We start from the raw sequence: 18,494 nt of genomic DNA, 5'->3' as shown, positions 1-18,494 counted from the left end.
GTAGCGGTTAGCACGTTTGTTTTACACGCAGAAGGTCCTGGGTTCACACCCCAGTAGAGCCATGATCTATGGTCTATGGCCATGCCACCCTGAACAAGCCCGATGTCTGATCTCAGAAGCTAAGCAGGATCGGACTTGGTTAGTACTTGGATGGGAGACCACCTAGGAAGACCAGGTGCTATAGGCATAAATAATAATAAATAATAAAAAAAAAGAAATTATGCTTCATATATACAATGGAATATTACTCAGCCATTAAAAAAGTGAAGTCCTACCATTTGCAGGGATGGACCTAGAGGTTATTATGCTGAGTGAAATAAGTCAGACAGAGAAACATAAATACCATGTGATTTCACTTATATGCAAAATCTAAGGAACAAAAAGAACAAACTAATCAAAAACAGACTCACGAATATAGTGGACAATTTGATGATGGACAGAGGGTACGGGGGTTGGCGAGGTAGGAGAATGAGATGAAGGATTAAAGAAGTACAGATTTGTAGTTGATAGTTGGGCACGGGTATGGGGAGCACGGCAGAGGAAATGCAATTAACATTAATATGATGGATAAGTGGAGGGCCAGGGCTGGGAGGGAGCAATTGGGGGGGATTGTTTTATGAACTATATAGATGTCTAACCAATGTACTGTATACTTGAAACTCATTTAAATAATTTTTTTAAAAATTAAAAAAAAAAAGGGTTTTAGAAGGTTTTCGTCTCTCTTTGGACTCCCTGGGAGGTTTTTGGGGGGTAGGTTGGGTAATGGACATGGAGATATATGGAAATTTTTTATTGTTTGAGTATAAACTGGCCTTGTCTTTTCTGCATGTCAGGAGGCATATAGGAACTGATGCTCTCACACGAGGACTGGGAAAATTTGGTATGAATCACATTATAGTCACTCTTTCACATCACTTCCTACCTTGTTTTTTTCGCACATTTTTTTAATCTTTCAATAAATTCTTAGGAAATTTATGGCCTGGTCAATGTTTTGTCGTTGTTGCTGCATTATGCTTGAGAAGGAACAATAAATTTACCTAAACCTTTCACAGCCCAATATGAAAAAATGGCATGTACGCCAGATTTAGCTAGGCATTAATTTCTCGCAACTTTCATAAACTTTAGTATCACTCCATTCATTTTTTTTTTAATTCTTATAATTAACTGTTTTCTTGTGTATCTCTCTACTTGATTATTAGGATTTTGAGATTAGAAATAGTGTCTGTATAATATTGTACCAGTAAAGTTGTCTATTTTTCACCCAGTACTAAATACATTTCCTGGCATAACAACAGAAACTCAAAAATATTTTCTGAATTCATAAATAAATTGATATAGTTGAGAAAATAGCACATACAACAAATATTTTCTGATTGAAAAAATTCTACATAATTGAACAAAGAAAATACTTTGCACCAGATTTTCTGAGACACTCATAGATAGAAGACCATTAGTAAGTATAATATTATCATTGTTCTGAGAACTTTGAGACAACACTTAAGAATCTAATAAAGAAAGATGTCAAACTTTGGGAAGGATCCTCAACCTGTGAGGTCGAAGTTTTTATGCTACACAATTAGGGAACACCAGCATTGCCAAAGGCATAATAAGGGAGTGGCAGAACATTGGCCAGTAGGCCTGTTCATCCTGCAACTTCCATCAGATGGGATCATATCAATTCTTTCGTTGATATGATCAGGGAACAGGATCATAGTTTGTGGTAACATTAATACAATGTGGTGGAAATGTAGCTTCTTGTCCTGTTATATATAGTTCTGGGAGTATTAGCTACTCCCTTGGTTCATTAGGAGACTAATGTATCAGCCCAAAGACTGCAATTATATAGCTCTGTGGATTGCTAACTCCCATTCTGAAATGCTATCATGATGGATATAAATCTTTGATAGTTAACTTCTATCTGTAAGATATTTACAAGCAATTCAATGCAGAATCAGGAAATAACATGATCTTTTTCTTTGCTTCAAATGTATATGAGAATCTCATGATTCTCTGGTAGCAAAGCAAATAATTGTTAGGGAAACTGTTAGGGAAATTGAATCTGGCTATATTTATTGTAAGAGTTACATTTATTGTCAGAGAGATGATGCTATAAGATCCAGTTAAATTAAAAATGCCCCTGAAAAATTTGGAAAGAAGCCTACCATTAATGTAAAGGAACTACAAATCCTCAGAAGGAACTAGAAAATCTTTCTCCAAAATGCCATGCTTTGATAGTAACAAAGAACTCAGTCTTTACTGATCATTAGCTTTCTTTGAAACTTGCCATTCAAAATAGATTGGAACAATGATTCAAATCTTTTAAATGCATATAAATCACATGGGGATATTATTAGCCTATAGTTTTTGATTCAGTACAGATGGATGGGGAATGAGATGCTTCATTTATAACTTTCAGGTAATATGAATGCTACTAGTACTTCAACAAAACAGTAGCAAAAGGAGAAAAACATGGTGATCTATTGTCCTAAAGTCATTCATCTTTTATATTTATTAGAAACTTCGGAAATGACCTCTAAGATAACAATGTATTGTAAGATTTCAATTTTAATTAGTGATATGCATGGTGCAGAAGCACAATGGATGGAATGGGGAAATAAAATTTCCTATATATAAAGTTGCAGAATAATAATAAATATAATAATATTTGAAGGTAGGCCATAATAATTTAATAATGTATAAAGTCATGCATCACTTAACAACAGGGATATGTTCTGAGACATGTGTTAGAAGATTTCATTGTTGTATAAACATCATACAGTGCACTTATACAAACGTAGATGGTATAGCCTACTATACACCTAGGCTCTATAGTATAGCCTATTTCTCCTAAGGTACAAACATGTAAAGCATGTTATTCTACTGAATAATGTGGGCACTTGTAATGAAATGGTAAGTATTCATTAATCTAAATATAAACAAAAAGGTTACAGTAAAAATACAGTATAAAAGATTTTTTTAAATGGTACAATGTATAGGCATTTACCATGAATGAAGCTTGCAGGACTGGAGGGTGCTCTGGGTGAGTCAGCAAGTGAGTGGTGAGTGAATGTGGAGAACTAGGACATTACTGTATACTACTGTAGGCCTTTGTAAATGCTGTCCCACAAGCCTTCCCCCTGCTTTCTTCTGAGATGGTCAAAAACAGAACAGCAAAGCTGCCAATGCTGCTCCATAAACACGGGTGTGGGCTGGACTGATTGGAAATATTGAGGAGTGACTGAATGGGTAAGGCATAGATCACCATAACAGTGACTGTCAGGAGGGAGTGAAAGGTGGCCTGAGGACCAATAGGAATAAGAAATAAAGATGGGGACATAAAGGAACATAGAGGATTGTTATGGCCATGTGATTTTGGCTACTGCATGTTGGACCAGTGGTCAGATTAAGGAATTTTGTGGTATTCATAAAAAAAGAAAAGGGGGGGGGTGCTTAACATAAAGGGGGTATACAACTGAGGACTCATTATTTTTTTGACTTTGGAAATCTATTCTTGGTTCCGTTGATCTGTCTGGCAGAAAGGGCTCTCTCTGACATTAAATTCATGGAAGAAATAAATTTTATCTAAACTGGACATCATTATGACCTGAAAATATTTCCAAAGTACAGGGTCAGGCTGGCTCCATACTACCATAGAAAGCTTTTACTAAAGTGACAGTAGCACTTAATACTTATTAAGGTAGCTCCTGTGGATCTGTGTCATTATACAGTATCTAAGGTCCTCAAAAAGAATTTATAGCAACGTACTCTGAAGATCATCAAGCTAGATCTAGGAGGGCAGTAGCACCCTCTGAATATTTAACATAGGTGGAAGTTTCCTCTGTACTGAAACAAGTCAGTGGCTGACTAATGGGGATGTAATCTCACTCAAAATTAAGGTGGTTTGAGAGAGACTCTTTTGCAAAGCCCCACAGATAGCGCTTCCATCAGAGAAAATAAAATTCCTCCTGATTCCTATAGGAAATTGACTGAGTTCCATTATAATCTTATAAGACCACTGTCGAATATGTGAGCCTTACTGACTGAAGCGTTGTTGAATTTTGATATTAAACAGTATTCAATCCAAAAGAAAGCATGCAGATAGGGGAATAGAGTAAGAAAAAAATGAGATACAAAATAAAGACAAATGGTAATATTAACTCCATTATAAATATAGCTAAGAAACTAGTTTTAACACTGCAATAAAATGGCAGTATACAAACAGAAAATCCAACCACACACTTTCTAAAAAAAAAAAAAGGATATTTTAACAGAAAGGTAGATGAGTAAAACTTGAAAAGATATCACATGTAAACACTAACAAGAAAGCTGTATTTATACAAGACAAAGAATTTAGAACAAATTATTTACTAAAAATAAACAAATATGTTTTATAATGATATGTGTCACTTCATGAAGAAGAAATGTGTTAAATGTGCCTGCATCTAATTATAGGACTTCAAATACATAAAGCAAAAACTAAAAGATTCAAAGAAATAGCAAATCCATAAATATAGTTAGAGATTTCAACACTCCTCCCTTAGCAATTGATAACAGCAGAAAAAATGTCAGGATAAATTAGAACAGAACTCTCAACCAAATTGGCCTAATTGACCTTTATAAAGCATGATATAACCAATGATAAAATCCACATTCTTTTAAAATGTACATTGAACACTGGCTGATGTAGATAATGTACTGGGACATAAATATCAATAAATTTTAAAAGATTGATATCATATGCAGAATGCTCTTTTACCCAAACTTAAGTTAGGAATCAGTTTTAAAATCAAAAGAGGAATTAAAAAATACTATAAACTAAGTGATAATTAAAGTAAAACATATCAAAATTGTCATATGCATCTAGATTATGCTTTGAGGAAAATGAATAGCTTTTAATATTGATATTAGAAAAAAGGTTTATGTCAATTATCTAAAATTCCACCTTAAGAAGCCAAAAAATAAAATGGCAAGTTAAACTCAATATAAAAAGGAAGTAAATAATAAAACTAAAAGCAGAAATCAAAAATAGGAAATAGACAAATAAAAATAATTTCAGAGATACTAAATGCCAGTTATTTGAAAATAATCAATAGAATTGATAAACCTATAGCTAGACTGATTGACAAGAGGAAAATCAAAGTTATCAGTATCAGAAAAAAAAGAATATTATTACAGATACATAAATGATGTTAAGAAAATTTTACGAACAATTTATACTAATAAATTATACAACTTATGTGAAATCAAATTTATTGATAAATCAAATTAATAAAACAGACACAAGGACATACTATCTAAATAGCCTTATATATAGCAAATAAATTTAATGCGTAATTAGAACATTCTCATAAAGAAAATGTCAGGGCCAGGTACCTACACTAGTGAATTTGACCAAATAAATACCAAATTTACAAAATTTCATAAATTTTTGTAGAAAACACCATCTCAAAAGATGTAGGAAAAATATCTGACAATATTCAACAGATTTCTATCATGAATATTCTTCAGGAAGGAAAAGAAAAGAAACTTAGTGTGATTAAGGGCATCTAAATAAAACCTGCAGCTAATGTTATACTTACAAGTGAAAGAATGAGTGCTCTCCTACTAATTTCAACTGAGGAAATAAAAGGAAATAACAGTGTACAGAGTGAAAAGGAAGAATAATAACTCTAAGAAATTTACAAAAATAAGCAATTTATAGAAAACAGGCTATGTATACAAAAAATATTTGATTTTCCTATACTACCATAAAATATGAACAAAGTTTAAAGTATCATTTAAAATAACATCAAAATATATAAAACAGTTAGAATAAATTTAATGAAGAATGTGCAAAACCTTTGCAAAAAAATTAAAAAATAGAAATAAAATTTAAATATGACAAATAAAAATAGCTATTTCATTATTTCGAAGATTCAATACAGTCAAGATGTCTACTTATTTTTGACATCATTATCAAAAAATATTTGTATATGTAAATAATGTGCTTGATATTGCTTGTACTTTTTAGACTTTCCTCTTTGTTTCTCTATTCTTCTCTATATGCCTCTATTTTATTTCCTGTATTCCTCCAAATATATTCCTCATTTTCTTTGTCTTTCAATTCTATCTCTCCATTCATTAATATTAATGTAAAATCATAGATTTGTATCGTCTAAATTATTTCATAGTATATTGAGTCTAGCAAATAGTATATGCTCTTTAAGAAGTATGTGCATGAACTTTATAATTAATTTTTCATTTTTCCTTCAGAAAATAATCAATCAACTGACATTTTATTATGTGGCCTTTTCTAATTTCTGGAGGTAGTAGCTCTTAATAGTTATATATATTACATTTTATATATAGTTTATATAGAGGGGGAGAGATTTTAAATATTAATTATATATGTGTTGAGATTTAAGAAGTCTATTGAATGTTTTTAAAATTTATACATTCTTTTATTTTCTATATTCATAAAACACCAATGTAACCCTACTGATAAACTAATACAAACTGTTAATGTCTACTCTTTAAATATGCCATTATATCCTCGTGGAAAGAAAGAAATAAAAGACATTATTCAGTTCAATAAAAAGAAGGCACTAATTTCAGATAATATTGCATTGAGCAAATATTAAACAATGTTTTACCTTTCAGTCAGTGCATAAAATGTAGAGTTCTTCATCAATCTCCTACAGGAGAAAATGTCATGAAAGTCAATGTTCTCGCTTGTGGCAAAGAAAGGCAGAAAAATCCAGCACATGCCAAAATTTTATTGGTTTTATTTAAACAAATTTACACAAGGAAAATTAGTTCTTATAAGGAAAAATCATCCTATTTAGTCTCTTACACAGTCAATGACTGTAGGAGAACAAATGACTAGAAAGAGTATATCGCCTCTGCATATTTCACTAAGTGTCTTTGCTCTGGCAGTTATTTCAGAGATTATGCAAGGAGTGAGTTTCCTAAATTACAACCAGTTGTTAGAAGAGTTTCATTATGTGATGTTAGCAAAACAATTTAATGTATCTCACTTTGTTGCAAGCATATCTTTTCTAATATTGCATATGTTAGAAACATATGGGAATCTCTTGAAGATTTTTTGGATATCCATATTTATTTTCTTATTGCTGATCATAATAAATATGTCAACACTGTTCTAGAGCCTTATAGAATGTACAAGCGCATGTGTGGTGTCATAATGTTGAAAAGTTAAAAAAGAGAAATAGAGAAAAGACAAATTTACAGATTTTTGAAAACCGTAAGTCACAACCTACAGCAATCAAAATGTCAACAAGTTCAGAGTAAAAAAGACAATTTCTTGGATTTGAGTTCAAAGCTTAAATATATTTACTAAATGAGTACAGACTATAATTGTCATAAGCAGTTTCTCCTTGGTTGAATACATTCGTGTGTGTGTGCGCGCGCACCTGCACGCATTGTATGTGTGTATATTAATATATATAAATATTTCTTTCTTCTCTTATTCCATTATCATGTAATATAAGATACACTGCTCTTATATTACAATATTTAAGTATTTTTAGTTTTATATCATAGTATTTAAGCTATGAGGTATCAAGGAGAAGAGTAAACAATACTCAGGACTTAACAACCTCTTCTGAGGAAGGGTTAGTGCATTTCCTATTGTACACAGAATAGTTGTATCATGTTAAGCTGAATTATGACCTTCTTATTGTCTTTATTTGACTACTAAGTATGGTTTGGGGGATACATTTGGGTGTCAAGTTGACAAAGGCTGGACCTGTGATGGTTAATTTTATGTGTCAATTTGACTGGGACACTGAGTACCCAGATATGTGGTTAAACATTACTTCTGAGTGTGTGTGTGAGGGTGTCTCCAGAAGAAATTAGCATTTGAGTTGGTAGACTGACAAGCTGATTGCCCCCCAACATGTATGGGTATCATTTAATCTATCGAGGGCCTAAATAAAACAAAAAAACAAAGGAAGTACACATTCACTCTGTGCCCCACTGTTGAGCTGGAACATCAATATTCTCCTGCCTTAGGCACTTCATGGCTCTCAGTCCTTCAGACTCAGGCTGAAATCAGCAACACCATCAGCTCTCTGGCTCTTAGGCCTTCAAACTACACTATCAGCTTTGTGGGTTTCCAGCTTCCAGACAGCAGATTATAAGACTTCTCATTCTCAATAATCACATAATCTGATAGTTTATAATGAATCTTTTTGTTGTTTGTTTGTATGTATGTATGTATATGTATGTATATATGTATGTATGTTTATGTATGTATGTATGTATGTATGTATGTATGTATGTATGACCTGTTGCTCTGGATAAGCCTAATATAGCTCTTAGGGTTAATACCTCTAGGGAAAGGGAAAGAAGCAAGATTGAGGAAGGAAAGGAATCAGGATTGGGCAAAGGGAGAAGTTGGGCTGCAATATGGTCATAAAATCACTTAGCATATTCTGTGGAGTGCTATAAAAGTGAATTGTCACAATTCGGGATAGGAGGCTGGACCTTTAACCCCTATATTGATGAAGCTTTCCAGGAAAGAAGTTCAACCTTTCAAATGATGGCTGTCTTTTCAACCAAGGGCAAGTCCCCAGGAGGACTAGCTGTCTCCTGATAAACTTCCTAGAGCTGAAGGAATAAATCTTTTAGTCTCAAAGAGGGATCTCACTAGTAAAGCAGAACACCTATGATAGGTACCTAAATCTGAAGCTCAAACTACTATCTGGTGTCTTTGTGTTTCTCAGACCAGTGGACCAGATGACAAGGAAATACATTATTCTACTGGCAAAGGAAATCAACTGTGATTATCATGGGAAGCTGGAATTGCTAGTACACAATGGACATGTGTGAACTTGAGTTATTCAATGAGCCATTTTTGTTGCTTCTATGTCTAGTGAAGATGGTGAATGGACAACTGCAGGAAACATGGAGTAGTGAGGGCAAGACAAGCAAGGACTCAGATCACACTGGTATAAAACACATACCAAGCAAAGCAATTTTTCTAACTGCAGCCCTTGTCGAGAGTGATGAGTGACTAGAGAAGATGGTAGAGAAGGAAGATGATGACTATCGAGGACAGCTGCAGCAGTGGGACCTAAAGCATGCCTCTCTAATTCTTATGTATTAAGTCTTTTGTAGAGATTGCACTCTTTAAAGTCCTATTGACACAGAAATATTATATATATATATATATTATTATAATATATAATAATATAATATATGATAAGATATTTTATATATATATAAACATGAGCAGATCAGCTCGGTGCAAGCAGTGGACTGCTTCAAGCACCTTTGATACTTGTAATTGTATTCTCTAAATCTTGCCTCTGATTTCAGGCATTTAGAAACAGACTCTTCCCTTGGAAGCTTGAACTAACTTTGGCTTGACAGCATCTTATCTCTAGTGTGTGAACTTCATCTCTGCCTCCAGACCTCAGGCTGTACAGACTTTCTACGGTGGCAGAAAATGCACATACAACTTGCAGAGGTATTATAAACATTCCAAGTTCCAAGATTCTACAATGGTGATGACAGGTAATGGATAAATGTTCCCACTTCTCATTATTTAGTCAGATAATAATTACAGGCATTCTTTATATATTCAGGAGGTTCCAGAAAAATTGAAACTTGCTATCCACAGAACCATTTGAATAATGCCTTTTGACATCAAAGTCTGTATTATGAACCTCATGGCAACAATGTCTGTGAGTTTAATAACCTTAATGACAATAAGAAAGCTGGATTTTCATGAGTTCCAAGACTAAATCTACTTATATTACCTTGACACCTGGAGAATTCTGAGATTTCTGCTGCTTCAATGTAAAAACTTTTTTTCTCCATTTCTAATGTGAGAATTTCATTTGCTCAATTACTTCTTTGGTCTATTCTTCAGTATTCTGCCCTTTGGTCTTAAGTCTGTCACTGAAGGGAGATAGCACTTTGAAGACTGACCTTTTTTAAAGGCAAAATACTTCTAAACTTCACTCCATGTCCTGAACTCTCATCACTCTGTACTGCATTGCAAAGAACACTCATTGAGTTCAAAGAAAGCTCTACCACATGGATGAAGAAAAGCAGAATGCACTAGGAATGAGAATCAAGCAGATATACATGCTATTCCATTTTTCCTATTTTTTTCTCTTCCTGCAATTTCAATGAAAGCTATTTCACCTAGTGAACAACACACATTAAAAACAGAGCAGCCTTAAAATAAATTCAGAAAATTCTCTGAAAATTTTAAAACTAGTTTTAAAAAATCAAGAAGTCATGCTATTTAGGATTGGTTCATTTAATTAGAAGTAAAAAATCATGTATTCATTTATTGACACCTTTCAGATCTTTAGACATCTTTATTGAAACATTTAATGGAAATATGAAGAAAATATTGCTGATTAAACTTGAAAGGCAGTTTTAAGTAAATATTGTAGTTATTTCTATAGTAAATGTTTTTTTCTATTCTAATTATTTTAACCTCTAAAAGTAGTTTAATTTTATCCCATTATATAAATTTGGGGCACTGGAATAATCTAGATAACTCATTTGAAATAGTCTTTTTCAGTTTAATTGCTGAATCTTTAAGAATGTATTCTTTTTTCTTCCTTCTTAGAAAGTATAGACACAGTGAAAAGGTAGCCATCTGCAAGACAAGGAAAGAGACCACAGAAGAAACCAAACCTGCCAACATCTTGATCTTTAACTTCTAGCCTCTAGAACTATGAGAAAATAAATTTCTATTTTTAAGCCACTCTGCGGTATTTTGTAATGGCAACTCTAGCAAAGTAATACATCTGGCCTGAGGTGTTTATTGATATACATCAGGTGAATGCAAATTTAACCAATACCCCAATCAAAGCCCAAGAATTCATAAGTCTAACAGTACTTTGTTTTAGAATCAAAGTTGATTAATTAGTGCTTTTATACATTATTGATGGAAGTATAAACTTGAGTAATAACTGAAAAATTCAAGGATACTAAGATAGAGGATAATCATTCTTTCCTAGTCAGAAATTTCACTTTCAGACATCTGTTCTAGAGAAGTACTTGCAATTGAACACAAGGAATCATACTCAAGAGTGGGCATTTTATTATAGTAGCACTTTTTAAAATTGCAAGATGTAAAAATAACAGAACAGTTCCTTAGTCAGAATATTATCATCTATTATATTGAATAAAGTAGATATGTTTGCATTGACATAGACAAATTTTAAAACTAATCGTGAGAGAGAAAAAAGAGACAAGAAAATCAGATATATATCAGGAGATGCCATTTCTATATATTTAAAACACAAAAACAGTAGTTTATATTGTTGGTAGATACATATATTTAGTGTAAAATATCAAAAAATAAATAAAATGCTACAAACTTCAGGTTAATGGTTTCTACCAAGGTAAAAGTTATGGAGTGAAAATTTGTGATGTATCTAAGACATTCTTATTAAAGAAAAAAGAATCTCTGATTAAATATGGCAAAAAAAATTTACCTGTATTTTAACTCTTTGGAGGATACTCTGCCGTACCTTATATTATTTTCTATAATTTTCCATGTGATTTTGAGATAGTATATTATTCAAATATTAAAAAGAGAGACCCGACTGTTTTGCCAGTGGAGTACAGTAACACTCGATGCTGATTTCCCTCCCTATCCCCACTGGCACTTCCTATCATCTTATAATGAACAACAATACATGTTTAAACTTCAAAACATACACTTTCCCTCCTATTCACTATGAACTACAAATCTCTATCTTGTAAAATTACATATGAGATGAAATGGTAGTGTTAAATTCATAACTCTCATCTATAGCTTGAAGAATAGCAATGTTACAAAATAGGTAGGCCAGGATGAAGACCATTCAGTTAAAAGCAGACAAAATTCCTGGGTCCTAGACTAAGAAAATAATAATCCAATACATCATAACTGGATGCAATGAGTTGACATAATTTGGCATGCCTCTGGAGACCTGATGATTGTATTTGCTGTTGCATTTTTTTGTCTTTTCTTTAAGCAGCTTTAATCAGGTAAAATTGGTATACAAAGAAATACACATATTTAATGTGTACAATTTGATGAGTCTGGGCATATGCAAACACCCATGATACCAGCACCACCATTAAGGTGCTAAAAGAACACTTAATGTGAAATCTACCCTCTTAACAAATTTCAAAGTGGACAATACTATATAGTTAACAACAGGTGCAATGTTGTACCCTATATGATCCAGCAATTCCACTTCTGGGTATGTAACAAAAGAAATGAAATCATGCTCTTGAAAAGATATCTGCACTCTCACATTCATTACAGCATTATTCACAATAGCCAAAATATAGAAACAACCCAAGTGTCCACTGACTTATGAATGGATAAACAAAATATGGTATATGCATAAAATAAAATATTATTCAGCCTTAAAAAAAAAATACTGACATTTGTGCCAACATAGATAAACCTGAAGGACACCATGCTAAATGAAATAAACCAGTTACAGAAGGACAAATAATGCATGCTTCTACTTATATAAGATATCTAAAATGGTAAAACTCATAGAAAATGCAGTACTGGTTGCCATGGTAAAACTCATAGAAAATGCAGTACTGGTTGCTGGAGGTGGGGGAAGTAGAGTTGTTGTTCAATGGATATAAAGTTTCAGTTACACAGGATGAATAAGTTCTATAGACTTATTGTTGCATTTAGAATAGTTGAATTATCTAATAAAAATTAGAATGTCTTTCAAGTTTTGGCTCTGTGGTTCTTTGATTCTAATTTAGACACATCCAACTAAAGCTAAGCCTATCAGAATGCCTCTTATAGGAGTTAAACATTAAATGGAGATATACAGAGACTCAGAACTACTGGGTCCTGCCCTTACTGATACTTTCTAGAGTTGCTGGTTCAATAAATTGTCACTACTATTAAAATACAAGCTTATGAAGGCAGTATTGCTTTTTTCCTGCTTCTAAGTACTATGTCTCCTGCACTTAAAACAATACCTGGAACATAGTAGGCTTTTAAGAAATTTGTGTTGAATGAATAAATGAATAAACACATAAGGTAAACATAGCTGCAGCTAGTAAAAAGAGTTTGTTGGAATCGTTTTACAGTCTCCTCTCTAATGTTTCCATGATTCAAAACAAATTGTTCCCAAGCCATTTGGGTTCCAAAAGCATATCTCAGATGAAAATCAAATGCACAAAACATTTGGTAAAGGGATGTAAGACACTCTACTGCAAGTATTTTTTCACTCAGTGATACCTTCTTATAGGTTCAACCCAACTTTATGGTCTTATGAATTTAATATTAACTATCAAAATAATTGTCAGTATTCAGTATTCTAAAACAGAAAATCAGAAACCCAACATTTAAAATTACACTTTTAAAATTACATTTTCACAGATAATCACACTCACAAGAATAACATATTTATTTAAAATTATTTCATATGAAAATATTTTTTGTTTAAAGCAAAGAAGAATTTACTACATGGTTAAATCAATGTTAAAATGTGTTTGTAAAGCCATATATTAGATAAATGCAATACAGCTAATGAAATTCTATAGCACGAACACTTCGTCTTGTAGCAATATATTATTTAAGGTCTGTGAAAACTAAGTGTTTTAATGCACATAGTGCTGTTGATCATTATAGGTTTTTGACATCTTAAAAACAGGTTGTATTTACATCATGGAGATATGGAGATAAACAAACACCTAAAGTCTCCTCTGAAATGCAAGTTTCGATTTTACAGGTGTTTATTATGAACAGCAAGCTTTTTACAAATGATTAGACTCAGGCTGAAATGGTATTGAATGACTTTCACTTGAGTTTACATGGCTGTTAAAATTGACAGCTTTTTTTCACTAAAAGTGCAATGGCATTCAAGATGACAGGATGCACTGTCCCTTTTTTATATCCATAAATTCTGTTGCTAACTGTGTATGTATGAGAGCAAGAAACACTTGAAAATTGTCACACCTTACTCCAAGCCCTGCATGCCTTAACACTTACACAGGATTGCCAACTTGGATCTCATTACCCCATTCGGGGTTGCCCTGTGTCTGCATCCTCAATACATGAGCAACCTATTTTCTTCTCCACCCTCTCAGTCCTATTCATTTCAAAAGTTATTGATTGAAAACTTATCATGTCCAAGACAAAATACCAGGCACTGAACATTAAAAAATTATCAACTCATTGCCCCCATTCTTAAGTTTCCACCTAATTATTTAAATATACACATACATTCACAAATATTTTCTTTGTAAAAAGGTGAGTGGAAAGATGGACGTATGCATAAGGTGTTATAACAATGTGAATAATGTTGCTTTTTGTTAAGATTTTTAAGGTAAAGTATTGATATCTGGTAATAAATGAATTCATTACTTTTTACTCGCATGCAATATAGAGTTAAATGTTTCAGTTCTTTACACAAAGGAGTAAATAATTTAGGAAATTTCACATGGAAATTAATTTAAGGAATTTTATAGACTGATGATACATAATATTTTTAATATAAGATAGAGAACTTTTCATGTCTGTCATATTCCACCATGTAAGCCGCTTGCTATGTGTTTGAAGTAAATGATCACTTATATAAAGGTGTTAATTTAACTAAATATGTAATGGCCTGCTGAAATGTGAAAGGGTTAAAGAATAATTAAAATCTGAAACTGGACAAAGGAAGTCCATAACTTAGGCCTAGTTTCTGGAACCCCCTAACCACACTCTGTTAATCATGAAACTTGTAACAATGAGCTCATACGCTAACTGCCAATTTTAGCCTGTGTAACCCTGCTTGCTTGCGTGGCATGAAAAATAATCAATTGTATATAAGCTGAAAATTACTATTTGGCCATCGCCCATGGGAACACCGGCTATTGTCCATGGGAACATAGGCAATCACCCATAGGAGCATAACATTCTAACACAAGCTTTCTTTTTCTGTACTTCCCGCTTGCACACCTGACCAGTGGGTTGACAGGTAGTGAATAGGAGAAAGATGGACCTTTGTGTTTAAGACAGAATGAGGAATAGGATTTAGGGCTTAAAAACCTTGTATCTTGGCATTTCGAGGCTGCTCCTTTGCAAGGACAGCCGCCGACTAATAAACTGTCTCCTGGTTAAGAGCACTCAAGTTGGGTCTGGTTATTCTGGACACAACATTTGGAGGCCCCAGCGAGATCTTCTCGTTGTGGGAAAATTGATCAGTGCACCGGGGCGTTGGACCATTTGCGGTTGGGGAGGCCTCTAGGGCACTCGCCCTAGCCCGCCGCCTGTGGTTTCTCGCTTTGCGGAGCACGATCCTGGGAGTGCTGAGGCAGTTTCTGGTAGGGGGCCCAGGGACCGTGCGGACGTCGGACGCGACAAGTAAGGTCGGCGGTCGACTGAGACTGTGACGACAGTTTTCTCAGTCCTGTTCTGGTTTGTTAGTCTGTGTCTGTCTTGTTTTGTTTTGCTTCATGTGCTTTATTGTGGAACTATGGGACAATCACAGGGCAAACTAACTCCGTTACAGTGCATGCTTAACAACTTTAAAGATTTTCGTCGTAGGGCAAGGGCCTATGGTGCTTCAGTAACCCCCTTTGATTTGCGGTGCTTTTGTCAATTAGATTGGCCGACCTTCGGAGTAGGATGGCCCTCCGAGGGATCATTTAACATGCAGACTGCATTCCGGGTTCGAGGTGTGATTTATAGAAACCCTGGGCATCCTGACCAAATTCCTTATATTGATGTTTGGATTGATGTAGTTTCTGATGCCCCTAAATACTTACAGAATTGCAGTCGTGCACCCGTTACTGTAATGGCAGCCATACCCCAGGGTTTTAAGAAGCCCCCACCGGTGTTGCGGGGACCTCCCTCGGAGGATGACTGGTATCCGCCACCCTATAATGGAAATGGGGGTAGACGTCCTCCTCCAGAGGGACCGGGACCTCCTGTAACCCGGTCTAGGGATCATAGGCCACCTTCCCCTGATTCAACCTCCCTGAAAAGAGCCAGTATCTGTTCAAGCCCCATTGAAGGTGATTCCAGGAGGTGGCGGTGAGCCTACTGTCATCTACTTGCCATTCAGTACTAGTGATTTATATAATTGGAAATTGCAAACGCCATCCTTTTCAGAGAAACCATAAGGACTAACCTCCCTTTTAGAGTCTATTTTCTTTACCCATCAGCCCACTTGGGATGATTGCCAACAGCTCTTACAGGTCTTATTCACTACTGAAGAAAAGGAAAGAATTTTGCGGGAGGCGGCTAGAGGAGTAACAAACCCAAATGGGCAGCCCACAGCAGACTTAACCAGGTTACAGGCTGTGTTTCCGACTCAACGTCCCCAGTGGGATCCAAATACAGATCAAGGTAAGGAGGCTCTCCTAAGGTATCGCCAGTTTCTGCTGCAGGGACTCCGGGCTGCTGCACGTAGACCAATAAATCTGTCCAAGGTAAGTGAAGTAATTCAGACTAAGGACGAGTCACCTGCAGCATTCTTGGAAAGACTATTAGAGTCTTACCGCCTATATACACCTATTGACCCGGAGGACCCCAACAATAGAAGAGCCATTAATTTGGCCTTTGTTAGCCAGTCGGCCTCTGACATTAGAAAGAAGTTACAGAGATTGGAAGGTTTTGAGGGAGAAAATTTATCCAAATTATTAGAAATAGCTCAGAAGGTCTTTAACAATAGGGACGGTGTGCAAAAGGTCATGTTTGTGGGACAACAAGGAAACCGACCTCCTTGGAAAAAAAAAACCCTAACCATAGAGGGGGACCTAGCAACGAAGAAGGCCAAAATAGAAAACCTAGGCTAGGAAGAGACCAATATGCTATTTGCAAAAAGAAAGGACATTGGAAGAATGAGTGCCCTGAAAAGGAACAACCAGGAGGTGAGAAGAAAAAAGGCCCCTCATTCTTTTGGAAGATGAATAGGGGCGTCAGGGCTCTTATCTAATGAGCCCCCGAGAGCCCAAGGTAACTTTACAAGTAGGAGGCAAACCTGTGAACTTTTTAGCTGATACTGGTACAACTTACTCAGTTTTAACAGAAACTGCTGGTCTGTTATCCAAAGAAAAGACTGTAATTCAAGGAGCCACTGGGAAAGGGAAGGCATACCCACGGACACAGGTAAAAATTACTGACTTGGGAAAGGGAACCATCACGCATTCGTTTTTAGTTATGTCTGAATGTCCTTTTCCTTTGCTTGGAAGAGATTTGCTCCAGAAATTAAAAGCCACTATTTAAGCAACGAGTGGCATATCTCTCAAAGAGACTAGATCCGGTGGCTGGAGGAAGGCCTAGTTGCCTGAGAGCACTAGCTGCTACTGCTATATTGACCAAAGACGCTTTAAATTGACCTTGGGCCAAAATATTGAAATTGTGGCTCCACATGCAGTTGAAGCCATGCTGCGCAGCCCTCCTGAAAGATGGATTTCCAACGCCCGGATTACTCAGTACCAGGTACTGTTGCTTAACCCCCCACAGACCCAGTTTTTAAAAACTGCAGCCCTGAACCCTGCCACGCTGCTCCCGGATGATGACCCGCAGGCTCCATTGCATCACCGTGTTCAGCACCTTGAGCAGGTAACTGGACTACGGCCAGACTTGAAGGATGAGCCGTGGCCTAATCCGGATGCGGTATTATTTACCAATGGAAGCAGTTTTGTATCCGACGGAGTAAGGTATGCCGGGGCAGCCATAGTAACAATCAGGGATGTGATATGGGCACAGGCCCTAAGCCATGGGATATTGGCACAGAGGGCTAAACTTATAGCTCTAACACAAGCTTTACTGTGGGGAAAGGATAAAACTGTAAACATCTACACTGATAGCCGATATGCCTTTGCAACGGCACATGTACATGGAGCCCTGTACAAGGAAAGAGGACTATTGACATCAGGGGGAAAGAAAATTAAGAACAAGGAGCAGATTTTGGCTCTTTTGGAGGCTATCTGGCTACCTAAGAAAGTGGCTATTATCCATTGCCCCGGCCATCAAAAAGGGGGAGGAGCGGTAGAAAAAGGAAACCGCTTGGCAGATAAAACAGCAAAGGAAGTAGCCAGAAAACCAGTGGGGACTAACGTCATAATTGGTCCCCTTCTTGTGCCCCCCTTGGCACAGGCTCCAGACTATAGCCCCCAAGATATAGAGTTGGGGAAGCAACTGCACGGGAAGTTTGAACATGGGTGGCTTTGGATTCCAGATTGAAGGCCGGTCCTCCCTGCTGCGCTCGGTAACACCTTAATTAGCCAGATGCATAATGCTACCCATCTTGGAGGAACTAAGTTAATTGAACTGCTAAAAAGAGACTATTATATTCCTGGACTAACCTCAAAGGCTCGGGATGTGAGTGCACGATGCCCAATATGTACACAGGTCAACTCTCGCCCCATCCCAAAGGAAAATATCGGCACTCGATTAAGAGGACAAGATCCTGGAGAGCACTGGGAAGTGGACTTTACAGAAGTTGCTCCTGGCACTTTTGGATTTAAATATCTTCTGGTATTCATTGACACCTATTCTGGAT

The 18,494-nt window shown here is 35.7% G+C and overlaps 1 long non-coding RNA gene and 1 pseudogene across 1 annotated transcript in view; one reads left to right on the top strand and one right to left on the bottom strand.

The window, feature by feature from the left end:
• The window catches only part of LOC120618097 (uncharacterized), a 495,615-nt gene that overhangs the window by 475,128 nt on the left and 1,993 nt on the right, over window positions 1-18,494 (bottom strand). The gene's annotated exons all lie outside the window — the stretch shown is intronic.
• LOC120618161 (uncharacterized) lies at window positions 72-187 on the top strand (annotated as a pseudogene).

The sequence above is a fragment of the Pteropus medius genome, unplaced genomic scaffold, assembly GCF_902729225.1.
Source record: "Pteropus medius unplaced genomic scaffold, Ma_sr-lr_union100, whole genome shotgun sequence".
In the NCBI taxonomy this organism is placed as follows: domain Eukaryota; kingdom Metazoa; phylum Chordata; class Mammalia; order Chiroptera; family Pteropodidae; genus Pteropus; species Pteropus medius.
Note: the sequence above shows the minus strand (reverse complement) of the source record. Positions and strands in the feature narration are given on the sequence as shown.